Raw genomic sequence first — 19831 nt, forward strand, 5'->3', positions numbered from 1 at the left:
TATATATGACAAGCCTAAAGCCAACATTGTGTTAAACAGGAGATATCTCAGAGCATTTTATTTAAGCCCAAGAACAAAACAAGAATGTTAACTTTCTTTACTTTTCTTCAATAAAGTACTTGAAATTTAAACTCAAGATAAATAAAAAGGTAAACAAATATAAGAAGTCAAAATATCCCTATGTAAAGGTTATATGATTCTGTACGAGACTCTAATGACACCACAAAAAACTCTTAGAGCTGATAAACACCTTCAACTTAATAGCAGGCTTATCATATAACAATTAGGAGCTTTTCTGTCTACCTATCAGTAGACTTACCAAGAAAGGTATTATGTAAAATATCCTATTTATAGGAGCTGCAAAATAATACCCATGAAAACCTAATGAAGATGAGACATTCTGAACTATCCTACTGAAATATCTCTGTAAAGAAAGCTGAAACACTGAGAGGAATGTGAAGATAACAGTTGTGGAAAGACTTCCCATGTTCATGCATTGGCAGAATTAACATGATGGAAAGAGCTGTATTTCCCAAAATGATCTACATATTTGCTACCATCAAAATTTCAATGACATTCTTTTGTAGAAGAAGAGAACCATCCCAAAAATCATGTGGAAGTAAAAAGGACTACAAATAGACAAAGCAACACTAGGTAAATAGAGTAATACTAAATATAACAATTAACCAATCTAAAACAATACTACAGAACCATAATAGTTAAAACAGCATGGTGCTGGCACAGTGGGAAAGGAAAGGGGACAGAGAGATGAATCTAAAGACAACTGAACTGTTACAAATACACCATTGCTCTTAAGTAAATGACTCTGAGAAAACTAGAACCAGCTTAGATAGCCAACAATAAAAGAATGAAACTGTGATATACAAGCAATGGAGTTTTGGTCAGAAAAATGAAATTATGTCAGTTTCAGGAAATGTGAAACTAGAAATTACCATATTATGTGAAGAGCCAGTACTCAGGTAAATAGCATGTTTTCAATTGAACATAGAATACAGACTTCAATATAAATGCATATGACATAAAGGAGAAGGAGGTTACCAGGACACTGGAGGGAGAAGTGGGGTCAGGCAGGAAAGGGGGGATGAAGGCTGAATGTCCTATATTTTCATGTTTTACACATGCTTTCTTTCATACACAGACTCTCAGTTGAAATACACACACATATATGGCGTGAAAGCAGAAGAGGACTCTGTAAGGGAAGGAAGTGGACCATCAAAACAAGGAAGGAAGAGCAGGTGTAGTTGGAGGAGTAAATATGAGCAGATTCAGTGCCATGCATGTATGAAAATGTCATCATAATGCCTGTTATTTTACATAGTGACTAAGATGTTAAAAAAATAATAAAAAGAGGAGAGTCTCTGTGAGTTTTTGCTTCATTTCTGGAGCAGAATAAAACATTTCAAGCATTGTCCTCATCATCTTTGGAAGACTCAGTGGCATTTGTAACTGGTCCAAAGGTAAACAAGAGTAGTAATAGGGACTGCAGGAACTGTGGCTGAAAGTGACAGTACAGAAGTGTAAAAACCCTGAAGTTAAAGGGCCTCCTAAAAACACAGTCTACATAAAAGCTGTATATGTTAACTATTGAGTGCTGTTCCTCAACTGTGCCTTCAATCTACCCTCTGCCTTGTGGTACTGAGCCTGCAATCAGCATCCACACTTACAACTGCAGCTCTGCCAACAGGACCACAAGAGGATGAGCAGACTACAGGACAAGGGAAGAGCAGTCTGGCCTCCATTTCTCTGAGTGTCATGTCAGCCATGCTCTCTCACACAGCCAACACCAAGCCATCCACAGCAGCCATGGATTCTAGGCCATTCCTCACTCTAAGGACTATCAGCCCCATAGGTAAACACCTCTTCTCAGAGGTTGAGGCCTTAGATCCACGAAGTCCCTCCTCATGTTTCCCTACAAGATGAATGACAGCTGCATACTACCATTATGTCAGCTTAGAACAGTGTGTTTCTTGTTTTTCTTTCCCGTTCTCCAGTGTCTGGATCACTATCCTGACACTGAATCCCGTGTGTTATACTGTCTGATTTGGCACCAGACACATAAGGAAGTTTATATTAGGAGTGGGCCCATTCCACATAGTGGGATGTGGTGGTGACTGTGCTTGTAAGTTGACAGTTGACCATGTCTGAGGGAAACACTTGTCAGCATGTGATGTTCCACTAATGTTCCTCTGTTTGCTGCTCTTGTTGTTACTTATTATGATATGCTTTGTTAGTCTTGGTCAAGTAGACACAAACTGGAGTCATCCACAAAGTGAGAACCTCAGTTGATGAGCTGCTTTCATTACATAGGCCTGAGGGCAAGTCTGTGGAAGCATTTTCTTCTTGAATAACGATCGATGTGGGAGGGCCCAGCCCACTATAGGCAGTGCCATACCTGGGCAGGTGGTCCTAGGTGAATGAGAAAGCAAACTGTACAAGTCATGAGGAACAAGCCAGTAAGCAGCATCCTCCATGACCTCTGCTTCAGTTCCCGCCTCTAGGTTCCTGTTTTGAGTTCCTTCTTGTCTTGGCTTACCCTGATGTAACCTATGAGATGTAATAAAACTTGCCTGCAAAAGTTGCTGTTGGTCGCAATATTTATTACATCAAGAGAAACAAGCTAGGACATGGTATAAAACACCATCTGCTATATTCTTGTTATTAACCATTAATATGTTACAGACTGGATTCTTGTTTCATGTCTCTGAGGAACTTTAAAAAGGAGGTAACAACCCATGAAATATCCCAAATCACTGAGGACCTCAACACCCAAATGCCACTATTTTAATTGCATGTTTTATTCAGGTACTTAATTTTTTTGTTTTATTTTATGTATATGAGTGCATTTCTGCTACATTCAGAGGCCAGAAAAATGTATTGAATGACTTGGAATTGGAGGTACAGATGGTTATAAGCCACCATGTGAGTGCTGGGAACTAAACCCGGGTCCTTGGCAAGATCAGAGGGTGCTGTTAACTACTGAGCCATCTCTCTAGAACCAAGTTCAGCTGTTTTTATTCAATATTTTTTACTTTGCATTATAGCTACCTTTCAGAAATGCTTTGAAGGTACCACTTTTTTTCATTTTATGAAAAACTTGCTTTAAATATTACGACTTTACCCAACAAGAACACAGGTGACACCGTAAAGGGGAACCATAGCCAATTCATTTGCCTAGTTTAGTCTTGTAGATACAGTTAGCCTCAAAGTCTATAATTATGTCTTATTCTGGGAGAGAAATAATTTTTGGCTTTTCCATTTCAAAAGATACTTAGTTTCAAAACCTTTGAAGGAAGGGGTATTTTGTGCATTGTAGCTTGGTTTAAGCTGATCAAGTATTATTACTAAGAATCTGTTCTTAATTACTGTGCTCAAATTGAATAATCTTAGCATTGCCCCAGGTATCAAAATATCTCATCATCATTTCTCAGAGAAACAATGAGCTGCATTCTATGGAAGACACTCAAGCTCCAGCTTGAGTCGACATTGACATAAACCATGTAGTTTTTCCAGTATGCACACATTGTGTGCATTTTATGAGTTGGACAGAAGAGATCAAGTGGGGATGGGAGAGGTTTAGAATGTCTTGGCACTCCTTCCAGCTCCCACAGTCTTCCCAAGGCCTGTGCAGGATTATTTTCTTACCAGTTAAATCCACACAAGACCATGCAGTAAGGAAGTCCAGAATCCATTATCAAATCCATCTTGTTTATTCAGATGCAAGGAATCAATCCTAATACTGTTTAGATTTCATTTACTAAGAGATATATTTATATAAATCTTTTCGAGGATAATTTACTGGCATCATTTGAGGAAGTGTTTCAGTTGTATTTGAAAGTCAAAATAATATTTAACTTCAGGAATGGACTGCCCGAGGCCATTAAGCTATCTAACACTTTGACCCCGCTTCACTCCATTTCTCTTTTAAGCACCAGGAGCACAGTTGATCCCTGCAGTGTGACTTGCTGGGCGTGAGGGAATGCTCTTGTCCAAGCAGCCTGTGAAATCTTCAGTTCCTTCTGAAATGCCAAGCTTCCGGGGATTGTCCAAAAGGAGATGGATGGATGGATAATATTCATTGACATGCAAATTCCCTATGCCTAGTTATCTCCACCTCCATCCATACTGGTATTCATTTTCCTTCCCTTCAATCCCCAGAGTAAACCTAAGTTTGGAGGTGATCTGAAGGTAGACATCAACTTTGATGGTTTGCAATGCCTCATGTACATCATCAATGCTTTTCTGCTAGACTATGAACTCAGGCAGAAGGGACAAGAAGCTTTTTCCTTTGCTATCAAACCTGCTACTGCACAGCTGGGGGGCGGGGCAGGGAGCAGTTGGGGGGATTGATTCTGATAATTATTCTAAATGAATGCTAGAACAAGTTTCTGTTAGAGTGAGACGATGTTTGCATGTTGCTGATCTGAGCTGTCCCTGCCCCTCAGGAACTGCCGCACTCAGGAGAGTGGCCCTTGTACCTAGCTGGCATAGGTAATATAGTAGAGCTGGTCCTGATAGTTTGCTTATTTGGGAAATAAAGTATCCTTCCAAATATAAGGCCTAAAAGAAAGGTGGTTGCTCCATGTTATAGGAAGAGAATAACTTGGCATGTTTGTCCTGTGAATCTTCCTGATAGTTGTCAAGTGCTACTTCATTATTTGTCCAGTTCTGGTCATCTTCACAAAGGGCCAGAGCTAACTACTCACTCACCAGCTACTCAGCCACTGGCCAGAGTTCTATGGACTGCCATGGGAAATAGATACTGGGAGGAAGAAGGCATCTTGAATGAGAAAGGACATGGGGAAATGTAGTTCCCAAACATTCCCCAGCAACAGGCCGTAGACAAGGTGGGAAGAAAAGACCCAGTGCAGAACGTGATGGTTGCACCAATGGGGCCCTGGCCACTGAGGAGCCTGAACACAGAAAACACACATCAGGGCAGAGGCTCCCTCTGTGCCTCTGGGACGGCAGCTATTAGTCAGTTAACCTCGAGGATGGAGAGATTCTAAGCCACACAGAAAGAGTATTTGGTCAACCCCAACATTAGCTTGCTTCTTGGGAGTTACAGTCAAACTATTGCATTTTCTGCATTATTCGTAAGGAGGAATGGCAGCAAGAGAAGGCAGTGGTGCCCATGAGAAATCTCTGCTCAAGTCTTTTCTATTCCACCACCCTGGAGAGCTGGAAGGTGGGGCGGGAAGGTCTGGTCTTTAGACCTGCCTCCTACAAGCAGCCCATTGTTAACGCTAGTTTTTATTAATAAGGAAAGGTCATGTGCCAGTTGGGGCAGTAGGAATGGCTGACACTTTGGACTCATGATAGTACTGCTGAGCTCTTCCCCTTGCAAGGTACTGGGGGTTTCAGCTGGTTGGATAATGCTTTATAAACATCCTTAAGTTGGAATGCATTTTTTAGCAGAAGAAATAACCCTTTCTAGTTAATTAATTTGTGTATTAGCTAATTAATTAATTGGTGTGTGTATGTGTGTGTTTGTGTGGGTGTGTGCCTGTGTGCATGGAAGCCAGATGCTGATGTTGTTTTCTACCTGATTTTTGTTTTAGATAGGTTCTCCCCCTTAACCTGGAGTTCCCTCATTTGGTTAGGATCCCTTGGCCAAGGAGCTCAGGGGATCCTCCTGCCTCCACTCCTGCCTCACCCGAACACCCCACTCCCACTCAGTGCTGAGGTCCCAGACTCATGCTAGCAAGCCCAACTTTTATATGGACGCTGGGTAACTGAACTCAGGTCACCAGGCTTGTACAGCAAGTACTTCCTGAGCAGAAGTGTCTCCCCAGCTCCCAAAGTGATCTCTTCTTAGAGGAATTTCACTTTGTGCTCTGGAAATTGTCCATTGTATCTTACTGATTCTAAGGTAAATACAACTCCACCAAACACATCCAGCTTGCTCCATCTAAAATCACGGTCGAACTTACAACTTAGAGCATCTTGCAAGTGCTGTGGGAATCAGTCGCAACAAAGCTGTCATTACGTGTGTGCGGCACTTGATTCCAGTTGGACGGATGCTAGAGTGCCACCAGAGAAAGGAAGATCAAACCTCTGAACACCTTCTAGTGAGGTCTTCATATAAAATCCAGAAAGCTGTAGCATGTGTGCTAGCCAATGAGTGTTAGCTACTTAGAAACAGTGGTAGAGACTCTTAAGAATAGCTACCTGGTCCCTGCTCTTGATGTCATAGAGGAAGATCCTGTGTGAAAGAAAAACATACTAAAGACTTAGTGGGACAGTGAGGGAAACTGTCAAGCTCTGAGAATAAAGAAGTTTTAGGAGTGCCTTAAACAATGCAATTTGCTTATGTTTCCCTTTTGATGGGTAAAGAGAAGTGCTAAAAAAAATCCATGTCTACATCTGAAAGAGCTGTTTTAAGAAGTATAAAATTAAAAGCGAGACTCAAAAAAGCATTGCATCTCCATGTAGTTGACAGTGCTTTCTGGTTTTTAGTAGAACATAAAAATAGTGTGCTTTACTGTTAATGACTTTTTAAAGTCTATAAAATGCAGTCGTTAGAGAGAAGTAGATAACTAGTTGAGTGTGTGCGTGTGTAAATGGTGGCTACTTAATTGAGCTGAACTTGTGTGTGGAAGTCAGCATTCCTCTTGTGCCTTGTAGTCTCTCATCTTACAGTTTTGAAGATAATATCCTATTCTTTTCCTCTTTAAAAAGAACGCTGGGGATTCTCCCCCCAGGTGATAATTTGAAGATGTCATTCTCTACCCTTAGCAGCCCAGATCTCACTATCTGCGCACTTGATACTCCAGTCACTAAACTCTTGATCTGTTGGCTCACACTCACTTGACTGCAAGAAGCAGAATTTTGTAGAGATGAGCAGAGTGTTTCACAGAAGCTAAGGAGGGTTCAGTGAAGTCTGAGAAGCTGAGTACTCTGGTGAGTAGAATTGCTTCTCCATTTGCAATGTGATGGATAATTTCTAATGAGTCATCCGCTCTGAAAGCACCCTTCCTTAGGTCAAAAACATTGTGTGTGTGTGTGTGTGTGTGTGTGTGTGTGTGTGTGTGTGTGTTTGATAGAAATAGTAATCACACTCATTTGCTCTATGTTTTCTTAAAGTCAAAAGCTAAGCGAGCCTCAACCGTGTCAAATAGGAATATCTGATTAGAATTTATGCAGAAGTGAAAGTTGAGAATCAGGAAATAATGGAAATGAAATCACAGCCCAGCTGGTTCAACCTCTGTCTACCCTGCACTCATACCCCCCAGAGGGAGGTCTGTGATAGTGTCTTCCTTGCAATATGCACAGACAAGGTAACATTTTTGTTCTTTTGTTTGTTTGTTTTTGAGATGTGGTCTTACTGTGTAGCCCTGGTTGGCCCGGAACTCCCTACGGAGACCATACTGGTTTCATACTCACAGGGATCCAACTGCTTTTGCCCCCAGAATGCTAAGATTAAAGGAAATCACCACAACACCCATTGGGTAACTTCTGATTTAAAGAAAAGGTTGAAAGGCTGGGTGTCATCCCTGTGCCATATTTTAGCATTGATTAAAGGGAAGAGGGGATGGCTGCCATTGACTTTACCACTGGAATGCCATCTTGGATACTTTGCTAGATAGACAACCAGTGAATCCCTTTAAAAGAGTCAGGATCCCTTGGCAAGATCTGTCTTTTAACTTTGTCTTATATTAACAAATTATCCCAGGTGATGCAGGGCAGTCTAAGAGAGAACCAGACTAGAAATGAATGACATGAGGCTTTTTTTCTTTGCTATATTAAAATTAAAATAGTAAAAGGTGGAATGGGATTAAAGTAATGTAATCACCTTTACATGAAAAAAAGTAAAAGCAACTTCACAGGTTGTTTCAATAATTCTGAGTCCACTGAAGCCATGTACATCAGAAACCTTCAATTGCCTTTCTTTGCTGAGGTTTGAATGCTGACCTACTTCATTCGTCAATCATTGAGCCAATATTTATTAAGAGCCTATAACATACCATGCATCATGCTTAACTCAAGGCTTAAAGCTAAAGACATAACATAGACAGTTCCTTTCCTATCCTGTGGCAAGAGGTATAATAACTATGAACAAATGCAATAGTCTGTGCTTCCCATGTAATAAATACTACTGATGACATGTTAGAAGAAACTATACCAAATAATCCAAGGCCAGAAAATTCTGCCCCACTAGGAACATTTAACCTGAGGGTTGAGTTAGTAATGTTAGTTGAAAATGTAGAGTAAGTGTGCCCTGTGCCAGGAGAACAAGATAAATGTCTTAAGAAGGGTTTCTCTTTGACATTATACTGGCTAGGTCATGGAGTACTCGTTCTCAGTTTTCTAGGGTTCTATACTGTCTGCTGTGGAATTTGGGCAATAAGGATGAAGGGAAGCCATTGTAGGATATTATGCATAACTGAGAGTCTAAGAAGAGATGGGATGATTAGACAGAGACTGAGTAAGCTACTGGAGTGGCCCAGGAAAGAAAATTCAGTGACTAGAGCTGAGACGGTGGCAGTCAAAATTCAGATGTTTGATTTTGAAACATAGTCAACTGTAGTCATAAGAAAGAGAAGAGAGTCAAGGATGACTTTAGGGATCCTGGGGCAGTAAAGGGATTATTAGAATAACCCTGGGGGGGGGGGACATCAAAGATATTAGTTATTGATTTAGATCTTTATCTGTTCAGAAAATCTTACTTGAAATATGCTAGTAAAAATCTATTCATTGTAACAAAGGAAAATAAAAATCAATAGGTGAAGGAAATCAAAAGCTGTGCCTGAAGGATGAGATGGGGTCAGGGGTGGGATGAATCCAGCCTCCTTTACAGGGAAGGCAACCCATCTGACATCGTGCTTTTCAGAAGCCCAGGGTAGGAGGCAAACTTGATTCATGGTGTTCATAAGTGAGACAAAACCAATTGCTTGGAGAGCCTCCATCCTGCCTGATATTGAGACCAAAGAGAAATTTCTCCAATAAGCTTTTCTAGAAGGGATGCTGTCCAGTGTCAAGAACAACATCCTCATCATAAAGGCAGTGATAACCTTCCTCTGTGGCTTCCAGTCCCATCCCTCAGAGAAGACCAGAGCACTGAGTCAGACAGCATTGACTGAAAACCGATTTTGTGAGAAAAAGGGAGTGTTTCCATCAAATTTGACCTGAAGTGGTCCAGATTTGTCACTTTGCTATCCTCTGCCTTTAATTCCGGGATGAAGCCCAGAGGACTTTTCTCATGTTTTGTGTATGTGGGTGGGTGTGCACACATTCCTGGCATGTTTTAGAGTGCAAAAGAAGAAAGACCAGCTGGCGGGAGGCATATCCACAGCTTTAGGAGCAGACTCCTCCATAGGTATGTGCCTCTCAGGCAAGCTTTTGAAAGATTTTTCTGGATCAGTGAAGAGCTGGAGGATTTCTACATGGAAGCCAGCTGTTCCATGTTCTCAGGACGGACTAAGCCTTGTGCCTTTCCGGCCAAGCTGGGGTGGAATTAAGCTTGTCTCATGGAAGCTGTAGTGTTTAACAGTGAGATATGTCTCAGTAGAAGGATGCCTGACTTTGCTTAGCAATGAGCCATAGGAGTAGTCCCAGGCAACCTGGAGCACCCCCTGGAAAGTAATTTGGGGTCCATTATAATACAGACAGATGGGAAATGGAGGTCCCGGTGTTCCCTGTTTTAAGGCATGACTTTAATCTTTATTTCAGAAGAATTTTTAAAGCAGCCATAACCAAATACCCACTTTGGTCATAAAAAATAAAAATCTCAATAAATAGAGTATCCGGAGAACACAGCTCTGTACAGTATCATCCCAGTATAGGCTGAAAAAATAGAATACAGTTTTTTAAAGTTTCCATCAAATTTTTACCAACACCCCAGGTTTTTGGAGCCTAGAAACAGTAAATCTTTATTATCTTTTTAGCAAGATAAGAATATGGGTAGCTACGGAAAGCAGTTTCTCTGTAGTGTGATAGCTTTGTCACTACACTGTAGGCAGTACCTTTGGTTCAACCTTCCTGGGACAAGAGGCAGGATGCTGCTCGGTGGTCTTACACTGGGAGCCACTGAGTAAGGTCGGAGGCAGTGGAAGGAGCTTTAAAATTAGATTTGCTAGGTTTGGATCACTGTTTCTTTGTTTGGACTCAGTGTATTCCTCTTCTGCCATGGGTTATTCTACTACAGAAAGAGTCTGACGACAGGCACATGCCCTCCAAGAGTATATTACAAGGGTTAAACACAATAGTGTTGAAGAGATCTTAGGAGTGTCTTGACTAGAGAGAGTGACTGCTGTTGCTCATCATAGCAGAACTTTGTGCCCCACCTACCTCACAGATGTTGGGTATGAGAAAGGCCAGGAGGTGGGCCAATGAGCGACTATAACTCACCCCTGTGTAGTAACTTCAGACCCATGTCAAGTAGGTTTAAATAATCGTTCCTTTGACTCAACTTTGACAGCTAGAAAGTGAAAGGTAACAGCTGAAGCAAGAACTGCCCAGTAAGACAAGGTGTATGGACAGTGAGTGTGGCCCCTAAGAAGAATGGCTCACACACCAGTTCCTTGCTCTCTGACAAGAGAGGTGTTGAAAACAGTACACAGTTGGTTTGGGAACCATGGATTTGTTCTTCCTAATACAAATTTGCAAAGAATAAGTATTGTATTACAGCAGCACTGGATGTTTTACTTTCATTTTAATGTTCTGTGGCTTAGTCATATTAGATGTTCATACTGAGCTAATAAATATGATATTCAAATAATTTATGTTTATTAAATTTCTGCATATTTCTTTAAAGATACATCTATTGACTATTTTAGAATTATTATTTGGTTAGGGGATGATGCTGTGACAGTAGAGGTAGTCAAAGGCCACTGGGAGCATCAACAAGCTCCTGGGAAGATGGTATCCCAGAGGATACTTTCTTCTCTCCTCCACATCCATCCTTGCTTATTAGAATACTCGCCTGAAAATAAGAGTAGTGTGCTACGTGGATGAGAGACCCTTTCAAGCCCGCCGTGTTACCAGAATCACTAGATGCTTCTTTAGCAGAAGGTGTCATGATATCAACTGAAGAATGCCATGGACCAAGACAGGTCAGGCGCTGGTGCTCTGGAGTATGTCCGTGAGCAGTGAGCATGGTAGGCACTGTAGTACACATGCAGTAGCATGAGTGTGTGCTCATGCTCTGACTTAAACACAGGAAAAGAAAGTATGGGAGAGCAAAGCCCACTGTCTCTTGAGGGCAGTGACTGGCACTCTCCCTCCACACAAGCCCTTTCTTGAGCATTCCCTACCATTGCCTTGGGACCCTTCATTCACAGTTCCACCCACATTCTCACACATGTACGCAGCACACTTTGGCTCTTTTGGCTTTTGTAGATCTTAGTGTTTGGGGCTTTGTCTACTCAGTCCTGGCATCTTGATTTTTTTCTTTATTCCAACTCTCTCGTGTGCCGTCTCTAGTGCTGGCTTGGGTTTTGCTGCTGCTACTGCTGCTGCTGCTGCTGTTGTTGTTGTTGTTGTTGTTGTTGTTGTTGTTGAATTGGGTGGGTGAGGTGGTTGGTTGGTTGGTTGGTTGGTTGGTTGATTGTCTGGTTGGAGCAGAGTCTCACTATGAAGCCCAGGCTGGCTGCCAATTCCCAGTCCTTCTTCCTCAGCCTCCCAAATACTGGGATCACAAATAAGCACTTCTAAATCTGGCTTGTTGATTTAATTTTGAGGGCGAATATTGACTTGAATCTATGACAAAGACCCCATTTCCTGTAACTTTCTCTAGAACTTACTAAAAAGTCAATATCAAGCAATTTCTTATATTTTATTTGCCAAAATAATCTCAATCATGAAGAGTGCAGTGAAATACCAAACACACCCTTTTAGTGGAGGTAAGCTCTTCAGACTGTGTAATCAGTTATCAGCCAGGGAGAGTGGAATGGATGGTAAGGATGTGCGTCTTGGTAGGACCTAAACATGAGCTGAACGAAGATAATGAGAATAGACATACTAATATGGACAAGGGGAGGCATCATCCTCAGAAGAACTGCAGGCAACTAAGGAATGCAGAGTGGGAGAAACAGTCTTTATCAGGGAAGAGCACACCAACTGGTTATCTAATACCAAATGGTCAGGCCTGAAAACATACATACAAGTAATAGTATATGGACTGAATAGGTTGTATTTGTGTTTAAGAGTGTGTGTGTGTGTGTGTGTGTGTGTGTGTGTGTGTGTGTGTGTGTATAACAACAATTAATGAAAATGGAGTCCAGAAATTTTAAAGAGAGCAAGGTAGGATATATGGAAGGATTGGGATGGAGGAAAGGGAAGGGAATGATGAAATTGCATTATAATCTCAAAAAATAAGAATATAATTACAAAATGTTCACCTATCCCAGTATCAACTCCTACTGATACTCAGGACAGCTGAGAGAGCATCTGAAGAGTGTGATCTAGTGGCAAGTCTAGTCCCTTCTAACCCCAGATCTGTAGTTATTTAGCAATGAATGTATGGAACACTAGAGAACATAATAAACTACAGTTAAACTGTTCATTAAAACTTGAATGCATCCTAGAATTTGAATGTATCTTATTTAAGATCCAACATTACACCACACACACACACACACACACACACACACACACACACACACACACAATCCTAGCTGGAAAAAAAGTTTGTGTGATATGTAGAGGACAAGCTTCATTTTGCTGTCCATAACTACCACCATCATTCAGTCAATGTCTCTGCTGATATCAGGTTTGTGGCTGGAGCCTTCATTTCCCTACTTGCCAGACTTTGATGAGCTGTGTTACTTCTATAATGAAAAGGTCTACTTAAGAAAAAAGGTATTCTATCCTGTATTAGGAGTTTCATGAGAAGTACAAATAGTCCCTCTTCATACTCCTTAGTAGTCTAATAGACAATGGACAATTAGAGAAGTCTCTCTCTTGGAAACAAAATCATTCTAGAAGTTTTTTAAATTCCCCCTCAATTATCTCTGCCATGCTCTCTGTGAGACTGTTACTGATTCCTCTCCTCAGCTGTGCAGCAGGTGCCCACAGAAGTGGCAGCTGACCTCTGCTGTCCTTGCCCATTCTACCCAAACCCTTTCCTTGTTGGCTCACTGCACTTAATGGCAGTGTATCATCAACCATGGCCAGCTGACCCATAATCAAACTGGGAGGAGAGTTCACAGAAACAAATCTTGTTTTAAAATGCCACACTGAATCTCCTTACTGTGTATGCCAGTTTAAAAATATTAATTAGGGGGCTGGAGGCCCACGCCTTTATTCCCAGCTTTCAGAAAGCAAAGACAGGAGGATCTCTGTGAGTTCGAGGCCAGCCTTATTTAAAGAGTGAGTTTCAGGGCAGCCAGGGCTACACAGAGAAACCCTGTCTCAAATAACAAACAAAAATATGTTAATGAAAATGTCAGTGGGAATTTTGGCCTTAATTGCCTATACATTGTGTTTTTGTGTAACATTTGGTCATCGATAAACAATTTTTTGAGACAGGGTCTCTCTATGTAGTCATGTAATCCTGGCTGCCCTGGAACTCACTGTGTAGAACAGGCTGGCCTTGAACTGACAAGAGTTCTGACTTCTGAGCGCTGGGATTAAAGGTGTGTGCCACTATGTTTGGCCTAGATAAAAGTTCCTGATTGAGATCATCTAGTTCACTGAGAAAAAAAAAAAAAAAAACATAAATTAAATAAATCAGGAACATTTTCTGTTATTCCATAACTATTGATCAGGCCATTTAGATATAAAGAAATAGACCTTAAAAAATAGTGGTTTCCAGCCAGGCAGTGGTGGTGCATTCTTTTAATCCCAGCACTTGGGAGGCAGAGGCAGGCAGATCTCTGTGAGTTAAGGCCAGTCTGGGCTACAGAGTGAGTTCCAGTACAGGCCTGAAAGCTACACAGAGAAACCCTGTCTCAAAAAAACAAAACAAAACAAAACAAAACAAACAAACAAAAAAGTGGTTTCCTAAGAAAAAATATACTGCTACATGCACATTTGTTAAATCTATGAGTTTAACCTGTGAAGAAGACATATTAATTTTAAACTCCACAGGTAAGTGCTCCATAGTTGTGACTTCACTTATCTCAGAAGTGATCAATGTGGAAATTTCTCCATCAGCAACTTTCAGTAGCTCAGTAGGCACATACTTCAGAGAAACATCTAAGTAGTGTAGGTGTTCTACAAATACTTGTTGACTTAATTAAGCTTCGAGTCCTTTCGTCTTTGATGAACAGCTCTTCAGTGGATGCCAGTGCGGTGATTCTGCAGCTGCTCTGAAATCATCTTGGTTTGCTTCCTACACCAGTGGTTTTGTGTTCAGGTTTTAAGGCCATCTCCAAGAAGGAAACCCAGATTTGGGGGAAATACACTTCTCAGTGAGGTTCCCTTATATTCAAATAATCCCTTATATTTGAGCTTTACAAAATTCCTCCACTCACAATAAACTCTCTGCCTGTGGGAAAGGGTGCCAACTACACAGATATTTTTATTATAATTTTTGCTCTTCTGATCAGTGTGATTAACTGAAATGCTGGCTCTTTTGCCTACTTTTTTTTTATTAAAATATCATAAAATGTTCAGGCATCAGCACAAAAATTGCTGTGACCTCTATTTATAATGGGAGAAAGTAACAATTCCTTTAAAATATTCTTAGAGAGCAGTGTTTCTCACCAGCCCCTGATGCCTGCTCACCAGGTCCCTGCACGTTCTTGCTCCTGTGTGCAGGGCTGGAAATGTCAGGGAAGGAAAAGTCTGGAAAGACAATGGTTTGAAGCCAGCCTGGGATTCTGTCTGAGGCTGTTTTGTTGCTCTTCCTGTAAGGGACCTCTGTTTCTTATGGCCCGTATACTAAGTGAGGACAGTAATCTTGCATGCTCCTTAAAACAATATTGTGATCTGGAATCAGGAGACAGTCTCTTGGCCCCTCTGCCATTCAGAACACAGTATGCACATGAGCAAAGTGGAGATTGCCTCTCCAAGCAGCTGTTTCTGCTGCGTCTGTAGAGCTGGGCTTAGGTAGTGAAGCTGTAAGGAAGCCTGCGTTGCTGGCCCCTTTGTGTGCATGGCCTGTCTTTTCTCACTGTCTGTTGGAGAACTCACCAGGGCCTCCCTGTGTCCTTAGTGCAAGCTTCATTTGAATAAGGGTCACTCATAAAAGCGACTGAAGGGGAAAGCAGACTCTTCAGGGTGCTGGGGATCGTATTACTCACCTTGTCATGACAAAACAGCTAGGAGAAGTTATGTCCGGGAGGAGGAATTTCTTTTGACTCATAGTTCAAGGCAATGCAGCCTATTCTAGAGGATGGCTGAAGAGCCTGGGTCCCTGGTGGCAGGAGATGGGGAGGTAGGAAACAACATCAAAGAGTTAGGACCAGAAGTCGGGCCTGTCTGTAATCAGCAAATCCTGTCTATGGCTGCATGTCCAGCTAGACCCCATGGTATTTCTTGTCATTTGCTGACTTAACCAATTCCTTGTCAAGTTCTGTGAGCCAGATCTTTGAATCCATCCTAGTCTCTGTGGCTAGAGCCACCATCTTCTCCCTGGGTTCAAAGACTCTTTAACTCTCTTCATGCCTCAGTTCTTACCCTACAGCAGCCATAAGTGATCTTTGAGGATGATAAAGAAAACTGTAGTGATTGCTAAAAGTCTTCTAGTAGCTTCTGGTTCTCAGAATAAAACCCAACTTTAATGTGGTCCTTTACCTTCCCTCCATCTCTTTTGGCTCAGCCCTGCCCACTTGTCCTGTGTCTGCTCATTGAATGCATCAGGCCAGATTCTAGCTCTGAGATTTGCATTGGTGTTCTGCCCCATGGGAAAGGCTTGATCCAGGTGCTTTTCTGACCTGGGGCTCTAGGGAAAGGCCCTATAGATGTTAACACCCTTGTCTTCTCTCTATGCTGCCTGCCCACTCACTTCATCATTAGTCCTGTCACCTTTTCTGCATTTTTGCTTCCTCACATATTTCCTGCCTCACAGGTGCTGTACCAGACAGAGGTCCAGTAAGGCTCAATGTCTGGTAAGGGAAAAGCGAAAGGAGAACACAGGAGGACGCAGGGTGGTACCTGCTGTGCTCTCTGTGACCCATTCTCTTGTCTCCTGAGTGCTACTGAAAATTACCTTTTCTCATGGTCTAGGTAGACAGAGACAGATATTACTGTGTATAATTTAATGGTTTTATTTTTGTTAACATTTTTTCCTTTGTTGAGTTTTACTAACACCATTAATTTTATTTTAAGAAACTTAAATGATGGCTTTTGGTTTTGGTTTTTTTTTAGCCCAGTTGGGGGAATTTGTACAGAAAATGCTCCTAAAGAAGGTTTTGGTAGGGTCTAATGACCTTGCTCCAATGGAACTCTAGATTCCTGCTGTAGAGAAAGACAGTGTTTTGAGTGTCTTCTGTAGCCTGAGCTGGGCCTAGGCCTGACCTACAGTTTAAGTACTCTGGTTGGCTTGGGTATCCAACCCCTGTATTTGGCCTTCTTGATACAATGTCTTACTGCCTGATGCCTGTGACCGAAGAGCAGAAAGGATTACGGTAGTTGGGTCTGTGTTGAATAGTACAAAGAACGGTCAATTTGGGATCTCCCAAGTCATCTCTATTCATTACCTGTCACGTGGAAACAAGAATCTCTTGTTTAAATCATGAGATTTAAAAATATCTCATGTCGAGGGAACTGCAGATATAGTTGAATGGTAGAGTGTTTACTTATGCATAAGGTTTTAGGTTTAATCTTCAGTTCAAAAAAACAAATAAATAAAGCGTGTTGTTGGGGCTGGAGCTGTGGACTGCTTGCCTAGCTTGTGCAAAGCCCTGAGTTAAATCACAAACCACAAAAATAAATAATGTATTCCAGACTACTTACCTAGCAATATAATTAGTGTGTGTGTGTGTGTGTGTGTATGTGTGTGTGTAATAGATATCTTTATTCTTTATTAATGGCAAATAGTGATCCTACACCATTGGAGAATCAGGCTTTATTTTGCAGTCCATGTAGTTGACCAAATCGTACACAAGTTATGTGAGTGGTTCCCAGAAGTGCAAACTCAGGAAACATAATTTTACATGTAATATGTGAGGCAGCTAGCAGATTAAAATCTGCAAAGGAATATATGGGGGACCGTGGGAGACCAGCTCCGACCTGCTTCTACCTTTTGAAGGGTTCTTGGGTGTAGGAGAGAGGAATGAGGAAATATTAGGTAGAAAAATAGACCTAGATGATGAGGAGAAAGACAGAGACATAGAATAGCTTCAGGAGGACCCTGGGTCAATACCCAGTTGCTCCCAGAGCTTTATTCGAAAGGGCTTTTTATAATATGCCAAGGGGAGAGGCAAAAGACCTCCCCCTTGCAAGATCGAAGCACACCACACAGCCAAGTGTAGACTCATCCAAACACCTGGTAAAAACACCTGTGGCAAAATCATCTCCTTATGCAGCCCTGCTGGGTAAAGCAAGCTCAGATTCTCTGACCCTGAGTAAGGTCTCACTAGGAAGCCTTTGTGGATATCCACAGGAATATTATTAGTTAAGTGGAGCCTAGGTGGGAAGATATTACATAGTTACCTGTAAAAGAGAAACTAGAGAACAGAAAACAGACATTAAGAGAGGTAGAGAGGGCTGGAGGCATGGCTCAGTGGGTACAAATACTCACGGCACAAGTGCGATTCCTGGGGCCCACAGTCAAAGGAAAGGACAGTGCCTCAGCTCTGCACACTTCTGCTATTTCACACTCATATCCTGCCATACAAACAATAATAATAATAATAACAGTAAAATTAAAAGACATGGTGAGCAGCATGAGAAGGTGAAATATATAATGTTCTAATGAGAAACAAATTTTCAATGCTTCCCATATTCTAAAACCACTAAGTTAGAATGTTTTATTTGTTAATTTTCTTTCTGACTGTGGCACAAGGTATGTTTCTTGTTGCTGTGTTCATTATAAGAGACAAATTGCTAAAGCAGAGGACAAGTGCTGTGGGGACAGATTGTCATCCTTCTCTGGTGGCCACATGTTCTATTTGTGAATATTTCTATTCCAAAATTTCCATCTTGAAGTGTTTTTTACAATGATGAATATTTTTTACCTCTGATACACACACACACACACACACACACACACACACACAATTATCAGTGACTTACCAGCTTTTATAGGGCTGGGAATTGAACCCAGGGCCTAAGCAAGTGTTCCACCACTATATTCTATCCCTAGCCCTTGAATAACTGCAGGTGAGTTTTGATTTTGGTTTTGTTTCTTAGCAAAAAAAAAAAAAAAAAAAAAAGTGGTTTCAGGTTTCCTAAGTATCCATTTTTTTAAACAATACTTGGAACGAAAACACATAGGAGACATATTTAGAATTGGATTATGTTGGTTCAATTTATGTTAAAGTAACTAATGTCAAGACTGCACTGGGATAGACTCAGTGGCCCCAGTCTTGGCTTTTAAATGTATTCTTCACTAACCTTTCAACTTGTCCAAAATGTAGACTATGAAAGACTTCACTGTCTGTGAGGATGCAGACCAGATGGTGACAGGCCCCTGTCACAGTTGGTATAGCATATATGTTTGCTGGGTGAATGAATTAGTACTATGAATTAATAGCAATTTCTGGAAGATTCATTAAAGAAACAAAGGATGAAAAGCCAGGGCCTGTTTGGCAGCTAGTCGGGTTTGCTCTTTTCCTGAATGATGTCCTCACTGTCTGCCGGTGTTCCGGGCGTTCGAGACCCTCGGGTGCTGCTCAGTGACAGAGGAGGAGGAGGAGGAGGAGGAGGAGGAGGAGGAGGAGGAGGAGGAGGAGGAGGAAGGTCATCAGAGATTGCTCAGAAATGCTTTCTGCTGGCTAAAAACAGGTCACAGATGTTTCCACCTCCAAGGCTCCCCTCAGCCTGGCCTGTCCTTTACTGGGTTCTGACGTGCCACCGCTGGACCTTTGGACCAAGCAAGTCAGCTTGCAGTTCTCAACAGGAAACTCCTGCTGTCAAGATTTGCAGCTTTCCTGTGGGAAAGTAAGCAGAAATGTTCTTCCGCCTGGCTTGGGACTCTTGCCCAGGACAGGGCATGCCTGGCTGTGGGCAGGTAGGGGACCAGGTTATTACTCCTGCAGCAGCAGCACAGCCCCCTACAGTTTATGCTGTCTTCACACACACACACACACACACACACACACACACACACACACACACACACACACACCCTCCCCCAGAGAACCTGCTCAACCCTGTTACTCTTTCAAAGCTCAGCTGAACTGAAACCCACACGATACAGTCTTTATTCCCTCACCTGACCATGGTTTAAATGTGTGCTGCATTCTGGGACTAACTTTGATGAGAGGCTGAAGAATCTGCTGCTTCTCCTGAACTTTCTCAACCAGAATGAGTATGTTCTGGTGGGTGTTGTAAAAGTGAGGCCAGATTAGCAATGCCTGCCGTGTTTCCTCTCGTCCGTATCAGACTCGCTGCATCCTTTCTCTCAGCCTCACTGACCCAGGTTGTGCCTCTCAGTATGCTCCAGTATGATTAGAACCAAATATAAACACAAAGATAGGCTTCCTTTCCTGTTCAGAGAGAATGCTGAGCACATCACCTTCTTTAGCTCTTTCTTAGTAAGCCCAAAGAGCCTTAGGCTTGTCTCTTCCACAGCCTCACACTTGCACAGAAACTGTTGGATCTGAACAATGACCTGTCGGTCCTTCTTCTCTTACTAGTAATCAGCATGTTCCAAAGGACTCGACAGTGTTGATCATTAGATCGCCCAGTCCTCTTTTACTGACATTGCTTTCCTTCCTTCCTTCCTTCCTTTCTTCCTTCCTTTCTTTCTTCCTTCCTTCCT

The sequence above is a fragment of the Peromyscus eremicus genome, chromosome 9 (genome assembly GCF_949786415.1).
Source record: "Peromyscus eremicus chromosome 9, PerEre_H2_v1, whole genome shotgun sequence".
NCBI lineage: Eukaryota > Metazoa > Chordata > Mammalia > Rodentia > Cricetidae > Peromyscus > Peromyscus eremicus.